At 40.4% G+C, this 16393-nt stretch overlaps 1 protein-coding gene across 2 annotated transcripts in view; it reads left to right on the top strand.

Moving 5' to 3' along the window:
• Window positions 1-16393, top strand: part of MYO1D (myosin ID) — a 287794-nt gene that overhangs the window by 232182 nt on the left and 39219 nt on the right. The gene's annotated exons all lie outside the window — the stretch shown is intronic.

Here is a 16393-nt window from a genome sequence, read left to right as displayed (position 1 = left end):
TTATTATGCTAATCGAAATAAGTCGCACAGAAAAAGTAGAGAACCATATGATTTCACTGACATGTGGGATATAAAACTGAAAGCAACAAAGGAACAAGACAAATAAAGAAACAACCTTTTCTTTAAGGAACTTCTCCAACAGGCAAGGACAGGAAATTCAAGATCACACACAGTAATTTAGAAGTTCTTGAAGGATACTTTGATTCATAATAAAGAGAAGATTCATAGCTGAATGGCCTTGGGCCACTGAACCTCAGTTTATTTCATATAAAAAGGGAATAATATCTGAGCAAACTGAGGATCAAATTAAAATTGTGTATGTGTGTGAGGTACTTGGTAAACACATCACGATAATAATAAAAATAGATAACACTTATTAGTCTTTACTCCATACTAGGCACTGTACATATGCTAACTCATATAAATCTGACAACAACTCTAGAAAGGTGGATTCTATTATCTCTATTATCTTCATTTTAAGGCTGAAGAAACTGGCACAGAAAGGTTAGGTAACTTGCTTACGATCACAGCTAATTCGTAAGGGACAAGCGCCCAGGCATCCTGGCTCCAGAGTCCATACCCCACTGCGTCTTGTACCATGGGCTCCACTGCCTCTCAGATGTAAAGCATCAGTGTTATTCAAAGTGGAAGGAATGATATTTAGAATGGAAGCACATTTTAAAATAGAAAATGAGAAGGGCAGAAGAGAAGGACCTTGTAAATGATCTCTCTTTCCTCTCATCTCCCTGGGAATTCATTCTCTAGCCAAACCAGTGGGAATTATGGAGGACGCTTTTTTTCTCTTGAAAAGGATAGACATTTCTGGACTCTTAACCTTTAGCGGTTGTGTTATCCGACAATGAGCCCTTGAATAGAGAGTGGTTTGTTTGCTGTTTCACACCACGGATGCAACCATGTGATGAAAGCAGCACCTATCATTACCTATTTTCTGTTTATCCTGCAGTGAAAAAGCACTCCTAAAATGTGCTTCTATAAAGTGTGAAGTAAAACGCTTTTAATCAAACTTCAAAGAACACTCCACTTCCGAGAGCCAAGTCTTTTTCCCTTGTTGCTCCATCTTAAACGAATGTTAACCACCTAGAGCCCGACGTTATTTTCTAGTCTGGTCATGCTCAGCACTAAACTGTTTCTTGGACCTAGGCATTTAAGGGTTAGAACTTACTCTTTTGAGATCAGGTCTCTGCCTCTCAGAGTGTTTCTTTTCACTGTCCCACAGCTGCCCGTACAGATAAGCTGTCATAAACTAGCCCAGCGGTCAGCAGACTGTGGCCCACAGGCCCAGTCTGGCCCACCACCAAAATGGTTTTGCATTTTTAAATGGTTGGGAAGGAAAAATATCAAAAGAAGGGTTTTGTGACTATTTTGTGACACCTGAACATTATATAGAATTCAAATCTGTTGTCCACAAAGGAAATGTTATGGGAAGACAGCCGTGTCCATGCATTTACATCTACACTGCAATGGCTAAGGAGTTGCAACACAGATTGTAAGGCCTACAAAGCTGAAATATTTACTGTCTGGCCCTTTACGGAAAACCTTTACTGACCCCTAACTCATTGCAACAGAGTATATCTCAGGCCCCATCCAGTTCGGCCACTTTTTACCAAGATAGGCTAAGGCTACTGCGTGAAAGACTCACATTATTTTGCTGAATAATAACTGCACTGCTAAACCCTCAGAACTGACATTTTGTCCCACATATCACTAACCATCACTACATTCATCATCGTTAAATTGGACCATTTCATTTTTAAGCTACCTTAATTGGGGTGATTTCCCTGCATTATTTGTCTGTAAAATATTTGAGGTCTTCTGGGAGCACATTGTAAAAGAAACAAACACCAATTTACAGATTCTGCAAGGAGCCCATAAATTCCTTTGTTTAAGGAATTTAGCACAATTCACTTTCTGGCAAACCCCAAAACACTATAATGTTCCTACTTTCCCTTCTTTTAATTCTGTGGTCTTACTATTAGATTTGCTGTTGTTCCTTTTTCTATTTGAAGCTCAGGAATTAGTTGCTAAGTAACTGGTTGTTAAAATTCATTTTAAAATGTAATTAAAACTTTCTGAAGCCACAAACCCCATGTCTGCCCAATTTGTAATGCACTTATGGAGAGCATTTGAGATGTTACTTCCCAGCATATGTCATCAGTTTGACTCAAATAAACTCTTATAAAAATTCAAAAATAAAGGTACAACAAATAATAATGGACTTACGAGAGCTGATGTTAATCCGTAGGTAGCATTTCATCATCTGCATGAGTTATAGGAACTGTTCAAGCCCAGAATGGTTTCCCCCACCTTGGAGCCCCTCAGGAGCCCCCTCATACATCCATTCAGAGCACACACTTGATGAACGCTTTGACACTGTCCCCAGTCTCCATCTCAGAGCACCTACAGTCTATTTCAAGGAACAGCTATCAAGAAACAACTGTGTTAGAGTTAAAAATATAGGCAGAGAAAGGTTGGTAGAGATGAGAGTACAGAGTCCCATGGAAACACAGAGGAAGGCTTTACAGAACAGTTGGTCTTCCAATTGTATGTCCTTTCTGTAAATGACTATGTGCGTCTACCATGTGTGAGGCCCTGGGTTAGACAGAGCATAGCCCCTGGCCTCCTGGAGCTTCCGTTCAAGTGGGTCAAACACACAAAAAGCAAGTAAACAAATGAATAAAAATCGTTCTCTATTGTCATAACTGCTGAGGAGAAAGAAACAGAGTTCTGGGGCAAAGTAAAGGAGGTGACTGAGTTTGAATAGGGTGGTCGGAGAAGGCCAGATAAGAGATGACATTTAAAGTTTGAAAGATGAAAAGGAGCGAAGCCTGAGCCAGGCAGGAAAATCGTTTATGCAAAGGCCCTCAGGCAGAAAGGGGCCTTTGGAACTGAAAGAAGACCAGGAGTTGCAGACCAGACCATTTAGAGGAATTTAGAAGGAGGAGGAATTAACCCAGCCTCTGAGTGCCATGAGTAAAGGAAGAAGGGGCCTGACAATACAGGCAGAGGTTTGGAACAATAAGGCTTGTTGGTGGATGGGACTGGGTACGCTAGTCAGGAAGAGCAGAAAGAGCAGGTTGGAAACCCCGGGAGCAGCCAGATTGTGACAGGGCTCACATATCGGGCAAAGGGATTTGGGTTTCGTCCAGTAGACAACAAGCAGCCAAAACAGAGGGGAATTTTGTGTTTCTAGTTAAAAATATTTTTTCTGATAACAAAAGTTAACTCTGTATTTGGAAATTTTGGAAAATGTGCACAAGCACATTGAAAAAATCTGTAAGCACCCTTTCAAACCATTGTTAACATATTTATATCTTCTTTGCATAGATACAGAAGGGTACCAAAAACATGTACATATTTTAAGAGAGGAAAAAAACTATTAAAATTGTAATAATATGTACCAATAACAAAAGATGAATGAACAAAAGTCACGTTTGACTTCTGCAATTACAAGAGGTGCTCAACGTGGTTACCATCAGCGTCTGGACACTTCTGATTACAGCAAACTAATGCTTGAGCAACGCTGACCAAAGTGTCCACTTGTATATGTTTTTTTGGCACCCCGGTATATATAGTTTTCTAAAAAGGAGATTTTTTTAAATACTTCCTATTTTATAATTGCTATTCACTTAAAAATATAGAACAAACATTCTGAAAATGTCTTCTTGTGTCACTAAGTATTCTTTCCCAGCACAACTTTAATGCCTGTATGGCATTACATGTAAAAAGTCAACCAAAATGTTTTTTTTAAAATTGTTTAGTTGTCCATCCTTATTGTTGAGCATCTAAAATGTTTCCAGTTTTCAGTATTATAAACAATGCTGTGATAATTGTCCTTAGAGGGATATGTTTATTTATATCCATAATTGTTTTCTTAGGAATTCCTAGAAGTGGAATTGTATGGTCAAAGCGTGTATATTTTTCAAGGCTTCTTATACATATTTTTAGACTGGCTTTCTAAAGCTGTGCTATTTTACACTCCTACCAGCCAAGTACGAATGTGCCACGTGTACCAAATTCAGCGCTGAATTTAATATGTCAATTTGACAGAAAAAAAAAACTTTGTATACCCATTGTTTTCATCTGTGTTTCTTAAATGAAATTGAACCCTTTCTCCCATGACCTACTTGTCATCTGTCCTTATGTTGTATATTGTTCATATCCTTTGCCTCTTTTATCTTTTGGCGCCATCATCATTTGGTTACTAATTTGTAAGAGCTCTTTATGTATTAGAACTATTAACCCTAATATATATTGCAAATATTTTCCCAATCTATCTTTTTTGATTACATTATTGTTTCTACAGAAATTTGGCATTTTTATGTAGTCAAATCTGCCTTTTCCTTTAGCCTTTGCATGAATGCTTTAAAAAGTCTTACCCATCCTGGGGCAGCAAGTTGGCTCAGGTGGCTAGAGCGCAGTGCTCACAAATAACATCAAGGTTGCCGGTTTGATTCACACATGGGCCACTGTGAGCTGTGCCCTCCACAGCTAGATTGAAAACAATGACTTGACTTGGAGCTGATGGGTCCAGGAAAAAACACACTATTCTCCAATAAAATTTTTTTTTTTAAAGTCTTACCCATCCAAAGATTGGATATATTTTCACTTACATTTCCTTCTCATTCTGAGGTAGTTTTGTCTTAGAAAATTGAATAATTTATCATCTTTAATATGACTTCTATATTAAAAAGAATTGTGGAGGAGGTTTTAGAGAGAAAGGAGCTGGGAGACCAGTAACTAGGAACCACAGTTGGCCAAGAGGGATGTAGTCATGCCCATGATTTCAGCCTTTTTCTGCCCCCACACAGCCCAATTGCACAGCTTGTGCCCATCAGGAAAATCTCTCACGAAAAGCAACGATTCTCAGCTGGGGTGAATGCAGTGGGAGAACTCGGGGCTCAGCTGAGAATCCCTGGTGAAGATTTAAAGGAAAGGATATAACACCTCTCTCTCTCTCTCTCCCCATATATATATATATATCTCACAGAGGTTTAGAGGGGGTGCTGGCAGGGTCAGCAGCTGATTGGCTCTAGGTGATGAGCAAAGTAACTGATGACTCTTGGGTGGCTGGCGGATCACGGTTGCATTAACCTAGACTGCAAAGACTGGCAGAGGCAGAGCCTCAGAAAGGAGGGAGAAGCATGGAAGATTATGTAGACAGTTTAGGATTTACTCATTTTGAAAGGCTATAGGTCAGTTCAGGTTGAGAAATCTACACAATGAGAATGGGTGTCTGGAGCCCAGAGATCTGCACTGGGGAATGTCGATTTGGGAGCCAGCGGCTTAAAGGAAGTTGAAGCAGTTAGGAGTGAATGAAACAATCCATGTGTGGAGAGTGAGAAGAAAAATATGGCCAAGAAGGAGTTCTGGGGAACACTAAAATCCAAGGGGTGGGGGAGGGCCGTTGCAGAGGAAAAATAAGCAAAGGAACTAAGAAGAAATTGTCAAAGAAGTAGGAGAACCAGAATACAGTGGTGCCAAGAGAAAAAGAGTTTCAAGGATAGAAAATGGTCTCCAGCATTGGAACTTTCTAGCACAACACCTGGGCTCTTTGCTGTCACAACCCACCTCCTTTTTCAGCTCCTGCTAGACTCCTTCCTATTCTTCTCATACTCGTATCTCAGATCCATTCACAACTGCTTAGAGTTGTACATACTGCTTCCTCTGCCCACAGTGACTGTCCCCCGCCCCCCACACACACACAGGGTAAGCCGCTCATCTTTCTGCCTCAGATGTCACCTCCTCTGTAAAGATAATCCTGTCCATCCCTCCCTGAAACTTGTACCGTTTATTCTCGAAGATCCATCCACACTATAGTTTTTACCTCTAGGTGAATGTATCACCTTGCATGGTGGTTCCTTATTTATCAATGCTTTTCAGACTTTCCACAGTAAATCCCACCGGATCAAGAGCACCTCCACTACAGAGACTGCCTTCAGTACCGTGTTCCCAGTGCCCAGCACAGTACCCAGTACATAGCAGGCGTTGATATCTATTGATACATATTTCCAGAAGCAAAGGAAGCAGGGAGGAAGGAAGGGGATGGAAGAACATGTGAATGGATCGAAGGAAAGGAGGGAGGAAAGGGTACATGGACAGAGAACAGATGGTTGGAAGGGAGGCAGCAAGGGGATGGATGGATGAGAGGATGGATGGATGAGAGGATGGATGGATGGATGGATGGATGGATGGATGGATGGATTGCAGAGGTTAAAGAATAAGTGGGACAGAAGTAAAGACAATACATAGAAACTACTCTCTTAAGAGGCTTAACTATAAGGTGTGATGAGAGAAAGCAGTAGTTAGAAGGGCACTGGCATTGGGGATAGTTTAATTTGGGGGTGTTTTGTGGCTGGTGGGGAGAAAAGAATGGGTGAGCTTTGTGGACTTTTATGTATTGGGGGACACCTGAACATGCTTATAGGCTGAGGACACAGCAGATAGCCAGGGGGGGAAAGACTGAACAGGTTTATTCAACTCACTCAAGAAATAGGTATTGAATACCAATGAAGTGCCAGGCACGATCCCAGGAAGTGAGCAAGGCAGACCGAGTTCCTGTACCAGGGTTTTCCTGGTGGGAATATAGGAGAGGGGCAGAAAGAATAATGTGCTACCATCCAAGAGAAGATGGAACGTTATGCCGATTGCCACTTTCTTAGGGATTTTAATGTTAGTCCAGGTCAAACATAATTATGGAGGTAAGACTGCTGAAGAAAAAAAAAAACCACATGTATTCCAGTGCCTCCTGGACATGGGTGTGTGTGTGTGTGTTTGTGTGTGTCTGTCTGTCTGTCTGTCACATGAAGAAAGAGCAAGAGTAAGGCTGGATATGCCCAATATGTATTTGCCAAAAGCATTTCTCTCCTGTGATTCAGAAGAGGTGGTCCTTTCAGGATATAGAAGTGGAACAGAGACAGAAAAAGACGTGGTGGAGTCTCTGTCTAGCCAGTTAGCCTAAGCTTTTCTGGTTTTTTAGTAAGTGACTCATTTCCCTTTTGTGTGGTTTTCTGAACATATTCTACATAAGACTAGCTGTTACATGCAGATGGAAATAAAACATGTGATCTGGGCATGTGTTGCATATTGATTTAATCTACTTCATAATTATATGAATGTTCATTCTGAGTCCTACAGTTTAGACCATTGCACACACCCCCATTCCCGGAAGTGATTATTACCAAATATCAGCAGCTCCATGTTTAGTTACGGTGAATAAAAAATTTCCAGAGTCAGAAACTATAGAAAATCTCCTTTGTAATTCTAGATTAATTCTGTTTCACAGATACTAAAAAGAAATGCCTGTGAATTGAATGAAAAGATTATTTCTAAATTACTTTACTTTAATTATTTCTGTTGCTTTTATTGTAGGCTATCCCGAAATACTTTTTATTAATAGAAGTAGGCAGAGTATATTCACAAGTACCATTTTTAATTAGTTAGAAAACAAATCTATAAAGACTGAAAAACACTGGACTCTGAGTTTGTGATCTGCTCTTTTTTAATGATGCAGTATAATAGAGGCCTTACTAATCCTCTGTGATTAACTGTGGAAAATTTTGCTTTAATTTTTGCAACAGGTTAGATCATGAGACAGTGAACACCAAAAAAAAAAAAAAAATCACAACTCTGTACTATTGAAAATTTTTTTATATTGAATATTGCTTAAATCACTGCCAATAGCTTTGAACATAGTTTTGCTTTCTTGGTCATTGTAAAGAGACTTGACCTAACATATTATAAATATTGAGCTTTAAATTAGATTGTTTATATTTAAGTATGCATTATCATAGAATACTGAGTTTGGCATGCTTCTGTCGATTTGATACTTTTCACAGGGTTTTTGCTCTTTGCATTTTAACTTCTCAGTACTCCTGTAAGGTGGATGATGGAATTAACAGTATCCTTGGTTTGACAGATAAGGAAGGTGAGGCATTTGGGTTAAAGAGACTTGCTACAAGTCATACAGATAATAGGTATGTGCATATATCACAGATCTTGCCACCAAATAGTTCATAGTCTAAGTCAGGAGCATTTATAAGAGTGTATCTGATTCCTGTGAGCCAAAGGAAAGTACCTTAACCCCACCACACACAGAGCTTTGTAAAGTTGGAAGGTCAGTGCTGTGTTTTTCCTGTGTGACCCTGCTAACATTTCAGAAGGTGGCCCGTGGATCACTGCTCACTGCCCATTTTTAAATGTTGGTTTTTATATTCGTAACAAACAGTTATGCATTTTGTGGAGAGTGTATGTGCATAGTGGATATATACACACATATATATATATATATATATATATACACACATATATAGCAAAAGAAATGTATACACATTTTAGGAAAGGAAAAAAACTATTAAAATTGTAATATTCAATATATACCAATAACAAAAGATGAATACAAGTCATGTTTGATTTCTGCAATTACAACAGGTACTCAAAGTGGTTGCCATCAGCATAATTTTAATACAGTTTTTTCCTTTCTTAAAAGATGTATACATTTTTTTGGCACCCTCTGTGTGTGTATGTGTGTGTGTGTGTGTGTGTGTGTGTGTATTAGTGATATGAATAAAAAAAATCAGACATCCCTCATTTGAGTCTCATCCAAAATGGCAGCTTCCGACTGGCCTTGGGGAACAGGTTTCTTTTCTTTCCACGGGATAAACGATCATAGAGTCAGTGATCTCCTGAGATCCTCTTATTGAACTCAAATACATCCTACCCTAGCTCTAACCCCTTCTTGTTAGGCGCCTTTCTCAGTATCCCATCCATACCTGGATATTTTAGGGGACAAACTTTTGACCAGAGCCAAATTCCTCAGTTTAGGGCTCGGGAGAAACTCCAACAATGAGTTTCGCTCTTTCCTCATGTTAGGAACAGACTAAAAGGAGCTTTCAGACGGGGCTGTTCAAATACAGACTGCTCTTAGTAAATTCTCCATCCCTATGGAGATACACAGGCTGAGACCAGACCATCACTTGGGGTGTCCTAGGAGTTGGTTGTTTGGAAAAGAGACTCATGGGAGGCTTTTCTTTCTCTGATCATCTAGGAGTCTAAGGCAGCAGAAGTCACCTTTGTGCCTAAGGACACAGGAGGAATGACGTGGTAACACCTGTGCAGGATGGAAAAGTGTGGCATGTACTTAACTTACCTAATTGCTTTGAGCTGTACATTCCTTAGCTGTAAAATTGGGATAAAAATACCAGCCTCGTGGGATTTTCATGCAAATTAATTTAAATCATGACACAGAATGTAAAATGCCTAGTACAGTAGCTGTCAGGTACTAAGTGATGATTATGTTGAAAGAGTCACTGTGTACCAGGCTCCATAACATACACAAAAAAGAATCGGTTGCTGCTTTGGATGAGTTCTCCCTTTTTGTGACTTGGTCAGCCTTCAGTCTTGGAGCTCAGCGATAGCCTAGATAATGCAAACACAACTAAGCAAACATCACTTTGAACTTGCACTTGGGCATTGCGGATCTATCCATAAACCATTAGGTTTTATAGTATATGAACTGTAATGGAATTTGGGGTTCCTTTTTGAGGGTGTTTCCTAAAAGGCAAGGAGAACTCATTTTTCCATATGTGGAAACACAAAGATTTGGGGAAACATTTGGTTCTCTTTAAACGGTATCCCTGACAGCTATCCCCCCAAAACAAATCCTTTGTCTGCTTCTCTAGGAAAGGTGCTGGAAATGAGCCAGCATGTAGGAATTAAAAAGACAACTGGTACAGAACAGAAATATGTGCCAAAAATGCGAAAACCAACAGGGACTAATCTGCAAGCAGAATAGAGGCTCTGTGTGCCCCCTGATTCTGGACTTGCTCAGAGCTGTGATGGCTCTGTGTTATTTGGGGATGACAGTAATTATGGAGCCTGAGTGCTCCACAGCAGAAACAGACAGAGCTCGGAGCAGAGGGATGGTTTCCATGGCAATAGCATCAGGATCTGAATGACTGCCTGTCACAACAAGTTGGTGATTTAATGAGTTCATTACTGAATTCCAAGGAAAACTGGAGAGTGGATGAGCCACTGTTCTGTCGTCGAAGTGCGTAAATCCACAGGGGGACAGCCACTTCTATCAGTGCAGTATCAGAATGGATAACTGCTCAAGGCTCTTACACGGACAGCCTGGGGGCTCCGGGGCAGGTGCATCAAGGGGAAGGAATCCATGACTGAACCTGCAGCCACATGGTATGTGAAGGCCTCAGTGCCTGTTATTCTAGGAGTGTGTGTGGGGGGGAGGAAATCACATGAGTCGCCATTATAAGCTTGCCCTGTTCACATCTAATGAAATTAATGACCACAGAAGTCTAGCCCAGGGCTTCAGACGCATACTCCCAGTATCCCAAAACCTTTAGGAAACAGCAAAGAAAAGAGAAACAGACCTCAAATTCTTTTAGTGTACAAACAGAAGCAAAGGGAGAAAGCATGTCAACCTACTTCTAGTCTTCAACGTGTAGTAGTAGTACAGAGACGCCTATTAGGGAACCACAACAACAACAAAAATCTGGATCCCTTCAGAAATCAGGGGTGTCATTCCTCTGGGCAATTGCATATAAAATTTGAGCTGAGGTAATGTATCACACTAAGAATGTATAATAATTAACCTTTCATACCTTGCCGTCTTTGTTAATGAAAATCTACCCTCTGGCTGGCAGAGTAGTGTAGCCTTAGTCTGATGGATTAGGGGCCAGATAGGGCAAAAGTAAGAGAGTGGGCACAATTCTCCAGGAGTGACTTGTTAGTGGGCAGGGGGGTGGTATGCCATTACTCCTACGTCCCTTTCTCCTGTAGTGCAATAAATAGTTAATCCCTCAAAGGGTTTACAAACTAGTGATGGGGACATATTCAGAAGGAAGCCTAGTAAAGGAAGAGATTGTGCTCCTGGGTTTTTATGGCATGCTGGGCGCTACCACGGACCCGTGTGCTTTACATACGATTTTCCTCCTTTAACCTTCTAATAACCCCATGAGATGGGTATTGCACCTATTTTCCAAATGAGGAAACTGTGACCTGGAAAGGCTGTGTCACTTCCCGGAAGTACCCGCGGCTAGTAAGTGGCAGAGTCAGGATTTCAGCTCATTTCTCTCTGATTCCTCGGCCTATGTTCTTACCCACTCTGCCTAAAGAGAGGTGCAGACTCAGAGCCATGGGTGTTTGGGGGGGAAGAGATCAGAAAGGAGGTGATAACTTGATGGGACCTATGAGTGAGAGAGAGAGAGAGAGAGAGAGAGAGAGAGAGAAGAGGGAATGTGCCAATGTTGATCCTTTTCTGTTTTAATAAAGGTAAGGAAAAGCCATGGCCTGACTGATATGACACATATAAAGAATATGTAATTGCGTCTCATGTTTCTGTACGTGAATGTACTGACTTTCAGAAATGACATCTGGCATGTTTTCCTGGGATCCCTAAGAGCTACTGGCCTTTGTTTTTCTAACCCTAAGCAATAAAATACTCTGGGGACAAGACAAGAGAAGACTGCTAATATTTGCCAAGGGGACTGCCCGAAGATGTGACCAATAATGAAACTTTTTACCAGCTCCGTCCTGCTCATGCTTAGATATAAACTTTGAAATACATCTTTAAAATATAAACCTTTCAAATATATGGTGATGGAAGGAGAACTGACTCTGGGTGGTGAACACACAATGGGACTTATAGATGATGTAATACAGAATTGTACACCTGAAATCTATGTAATTTTACTAATAATTGTCACCCCAATAAATTAAAAAATAAGAAGAAAATATATATATATGTAAACCTTTAGGGGTGGCTGATTAGCTCAGTTGGTTAGAGTGTGGTACTAATAACACCAAGGTTGCTGGTTCGATCCCCACATGCGCCACTGTAAGCTGCGCCCTCCTTAAAAAAATTTATATATATATATATATATATATATATATACACACACACACACACACACACATATACATATACATATGTATGTATATATAAAGTTTTATGTGTGTGTGTATATATATATATACATATATATATATGTATATATATATATACCTTTAAAAGATATCACTGAAAAGGAAGGAGACTGAACCAAGAAAAGTGTGATTCTATCTGAGCAAAATTATTTGTGTGTGTTAAAAAAGTAGAAAAAAGGAGGTTTATGTCGATAGACTTACAGGGATGGCTTTGGAATATTGAAAAAAAAAAGTTGCAGAGTAAAAAAAATCATTTCATTGAGTCATGTATACAATTTGGACAGTGTTTTTGTTTTTTTTTAAAAAAGGCAAGTGTCATATGAAAAATAAGCAAGGCCTTTACTGCTTCAATATACATAGGATTATCTATGCATATTAGATTTAGCAAGGTCACCTCTTATGGTTGCGCAGTCTCTGCAGCTCACCACTTCACGGGGTGCCTCTCACCTTGACTGTACTCATATGAAGGGCACCCCTGGAGTTATGCAGTGTGGCCGCCCTCGTATTTACAACAACTCTAACCAGATAAGCAAATAAACATATCATGGATTATAACCATGGGAGTGGAGCTAAAGATCACTGAATGCAGTTGCTTCTGGCTCCCCAGTTTACCCCACCTGGCCTCTGGGTTAGGACACTCGCCACTTGTAAAGGTCCCCGGGCGTTTCATACAGGCCTCATGGATTGAGCGCTGTCTGTGCTCACGATGTGGGGAATATTTCGAAAGTCGTCATTCCTCCCTGTCTCCAGACTCTTGGCTTTCTTTGAGCATTACCTCCTGCAGCGTTTGCAGATGTGTTTTCCATATGCTGCAAGGTGTAAACATCCCTCTGCTTTTGCTCTTTAGATGTCCCTTCCCATGAAGTACACATGTCCAAACGTGCATCAGTAGTGTTAATAAGCTGACTGGGCCACAGCTGAAATAGGGCTTGGCCGGTGCCACAGGACAAGCAGTGTGTGTCTCCTCCCGGTCACGCTGTGGGAGGCAGGCCGTGGGCCAGGTCTGCACATGCACACATTTAAGATAAGGCCCCAGAGGAGTCCTGCCAGGCTCCCCAGCCCCACGGAAACAGAAAAGTTCTTTAGTCTGGATGAGGGGGCGGGGGGCCGTGGAAATCGCTTCTTTCCTTTTCCCTAGAGGAGATTTTACTAGACCATTGGCGCCGCAAGAATTCTCTTTAGGCCCAGTGGTTATTTAGCACTTCCATTGCTTATTCTTTGTCACTCTGCTAGGCACTGAGCATATAAAGACGAGTCACACATGAGGCAGACAGACAACTGCCATCGAGAATGGTAAGCGCGGTAGGTGAAGCGTGCGGTGGCAGCTGTGGGGTTTCACAGGAGGAACGACTGACCGGTGGCAAGGGCAGGGAAGTCTTCAGAGCTTTCAGGGAAGGTTCCCAGAGGAGATACCGCTGAGGAACACAGAAGGCCATGAAAAGAGGAAGTAGCTAGGTGAAGGCGGGGGAGAAAGAGCACGTTCCAGTAAAAGCGGGATGTGGTGAAACTGTTTCAGTGGACGCTAAGCGTTAAGTAAAGCTGTGTACGGGGTGGGGAGACGGGCTGTGGAGAAAGACTGCCCTGAAAAGAGTGCTAAAGTGATGAAATGTGGCCAAAGATAGGCAAGAGCCAAGCCCTGTAAAGCTTCAAATGCTGGGTAGATAAATAACAGCGTGCTCATGTAGGGTGTCTGCGTGTGCCAGGAACTAGGCTAAGCCTTTTTACACGCATGTTCTCGCTGATCCATCTGCACCTTCTCTTCGAGCTGAAACTGGACCCCACACTCCTTGATTCTATAGACTGGACTATCTGCACATGAAGAGCTTTATCGTGATATAATTCACATTCCATACAGCCCACCCACGTAAAGCATACAATCAGTGGTTTTTAGTATATTCAGAGTCGTGCAACCCTCACTGCCGTTAACTTAGAACCTTTTTATCACTCTAAATAGAAATCCCCTGCCCTTGGGCAGTCACACCCTATTCTTATGAACGCCTACACAACTACTAATCTCCTTTCTGTCACTATAGATTTATCTACTCTGGACATTTCATATCATAGAATCATATAATATGTAGCCCGCTGTGACTACCTTCTTTCACTTAGCTTAAAGCTCTCAAGGCTCTCTTATGTCGTAGCCTGTATCCGTACTTCATTCCTTTTTATTGCCAAATAATATTCCATGATATGGATTGTCTGCATTTTGTGTAACTATTTGTCAGTTGATGAACATTTGGATTGTGTCTCTGCTTTGGGGGCCATTATGAATAATGCTGCAATGAACATTCATACATAAGTTTTTATGTGGACTTGTTCTCATTCTTCTTGGGTCTGTACCTAGGAGTGGAATTATTGGCTCAGATGATAAGTGCATGTTTAACTTTTTGAGGAACTGCCAGATTATTCTCCAAAGCAGGTACACCATTTTCTGTCTCCACCAGCAATGTAGGAGAGTTCCAAATTCTCTTTTCCTTGCCAATACTTGTTATTATTTGTCTTTTTTGATGCTAGTTTGGTATGAAGTGGTATCTCACTGTGGCTTTGATTTGCATTTCCCTAATGACTAATGATGTATAGCCTCTTTTCATGGGTTAATTGGCTGTCTTCAAAGAAATGTCTATTTAGATCCTTGGCCAGTTTTTAAATTGTGTTGTCTTTTTATTATTGAGTTCTATGAGTTCTTTGTATATTCTGGATACAAATTCCTTATCCGATACACGATTTGCAAATTACTTTCTCCCATTCTGCGGCTTATCTTTTCACTTTCTTGATGGTGGCCTGTGAAGCACAAAAGTTTTTAATTTTGAAGTCCGTTTTATCTATTTTTATTTTGTTCCTTGTGCTTTGGTGTAGAGATTATATTTTTTACCAGTGCATCATTTGAACTTGATCCTGGAAGTTATGGGTAGACACTAAAAGACAAGTTGTAGAATGATTTAAGATTTGTATTTTTTTTTTAATCAAACTAATGCATGGGTAGACTGATAGTGGTTCCCAAAGATATGTCCATGTCCTAATCCCCACAAGCCAGTGAATGTTACTTATTTGGGGGTGGGGGGAATGGGTCTTTGTGGATGTAATTAAATAAAGGGTCTTGAAATTAGGAGATTATCCTGGATTATCCAGGTGACTCCTAAGTACCACCACAAGTGTGCTTATACGAAAAAGGTAGAGGGAGATTTGACACACACAGAGAAGGGATGGAGGAGGAAATTAGAGGGATGTAGCCACCGCAGCTGGAAAAGGCAAAGAATCCTAGAGTCTCTGGCCTCCAGAACTGTGAGAGAATAAATTTCCGTTGTTGTAAGCCACCAAATTTGTGATAATTTGTTACAGCAGCCACAAGAAACCAATACAATTTGATTTTAAAAATCCAAGAGCGGAAAGGTTTAAAATGTTATTTTAGTTTATCATGTGTAGACATTATCTATTGACCTTTGACAACAAGAGATGATGGTTTATTTAGCTGCCTTTGGTCACTCCCTCCCTCCCAATTATTGTTAGTTTTTTCATTATTGTTGGTTTACTACTGATTGGTTTTACAACTCAAAATACTGCATCATCAAATCTAAGATGCCATCTATTTTAAGATGCACCGTGTTTTTATATTCCACTAAGGAAAAACAAGAGCTCCAACTATACTTTTAAAGTATCATCAAGCTGTAAGGAGCATCCCAGTTTCAAAGATATTAAAGGTTGAGAAACATGTGAGCTTTAAAATTAGTGAAATACAAAAATATTCATGCTCCATCAACTCCAGACGCTGTCTCTTAACTCACCACTATGTAGAATTAAAATGTAACTTTTTAGAATAAAGATATAACTGCTTGAACTTTGACACCTATACCTTTACATGTTCATATTTACATTGTTTCACACTTTGATGACCGACTCTAAAGAGGGAAACCAATAACTCGCATATTACTGTAATTTTATAAACATTGTTTCCTTCAGAGACGAGTAGGATACTAGGATTACATTTCCTTCTCTATGGATTGTTTTCTCTATGGACTCCTGTGCTACTTAGTGAGCAGCCCTCTGTTCAAACTGTTCACTTCATAATTGGAGTTTTAATATGTTGTTTGTCATTGGTGTATCTCATGCCAATTATACATATCAATTAGACACTAAAAATCAAACATTTAGGATACTGGCATTCATAGCTCCTACTCTTTAACATCAGTTTTTCTATAGACCTTCTGGACCTGGGGCCAACAAACTTTTTCTGTAAAGAGCCAGATCGTAAATATTTTAGGCTTTGAGGGCCAGCCTATGATCTCTGTTATACGTACTCAGCTCTTCCATTGTAGCATAAAAGCATCCATTAGACAATATGTAAATGAATGGCTATAGCTGTGTTCCAATAAAACTTTATATGTAAAAGTCACACCATAAGCCAGATTTGGCCCATGGGCCTTAGTTTCCCATT

This window comes from Rhinolophus ferrumequinum, chromosome 21 (genome assembly GCF_004115265.2).
Source record: "Rhinolophus ferrumequinum isolate MPI-CBG mRhiFer1 chromosome 21, mRhiFer1_v1.p, whole genome shotgun sequence".
Classification (NCBI taxonomy): Eukaryota; Metazoa; Chordata; class Mammalia; order Chiroptera; family Rhinolophidae; genus Rhinolophus; species Rhinolophus ferrumequinum.
Note: the sequence above shows the minus strand (reverse complement) of the source record. Positions and strands in the feature narration are given on the sequence as shown.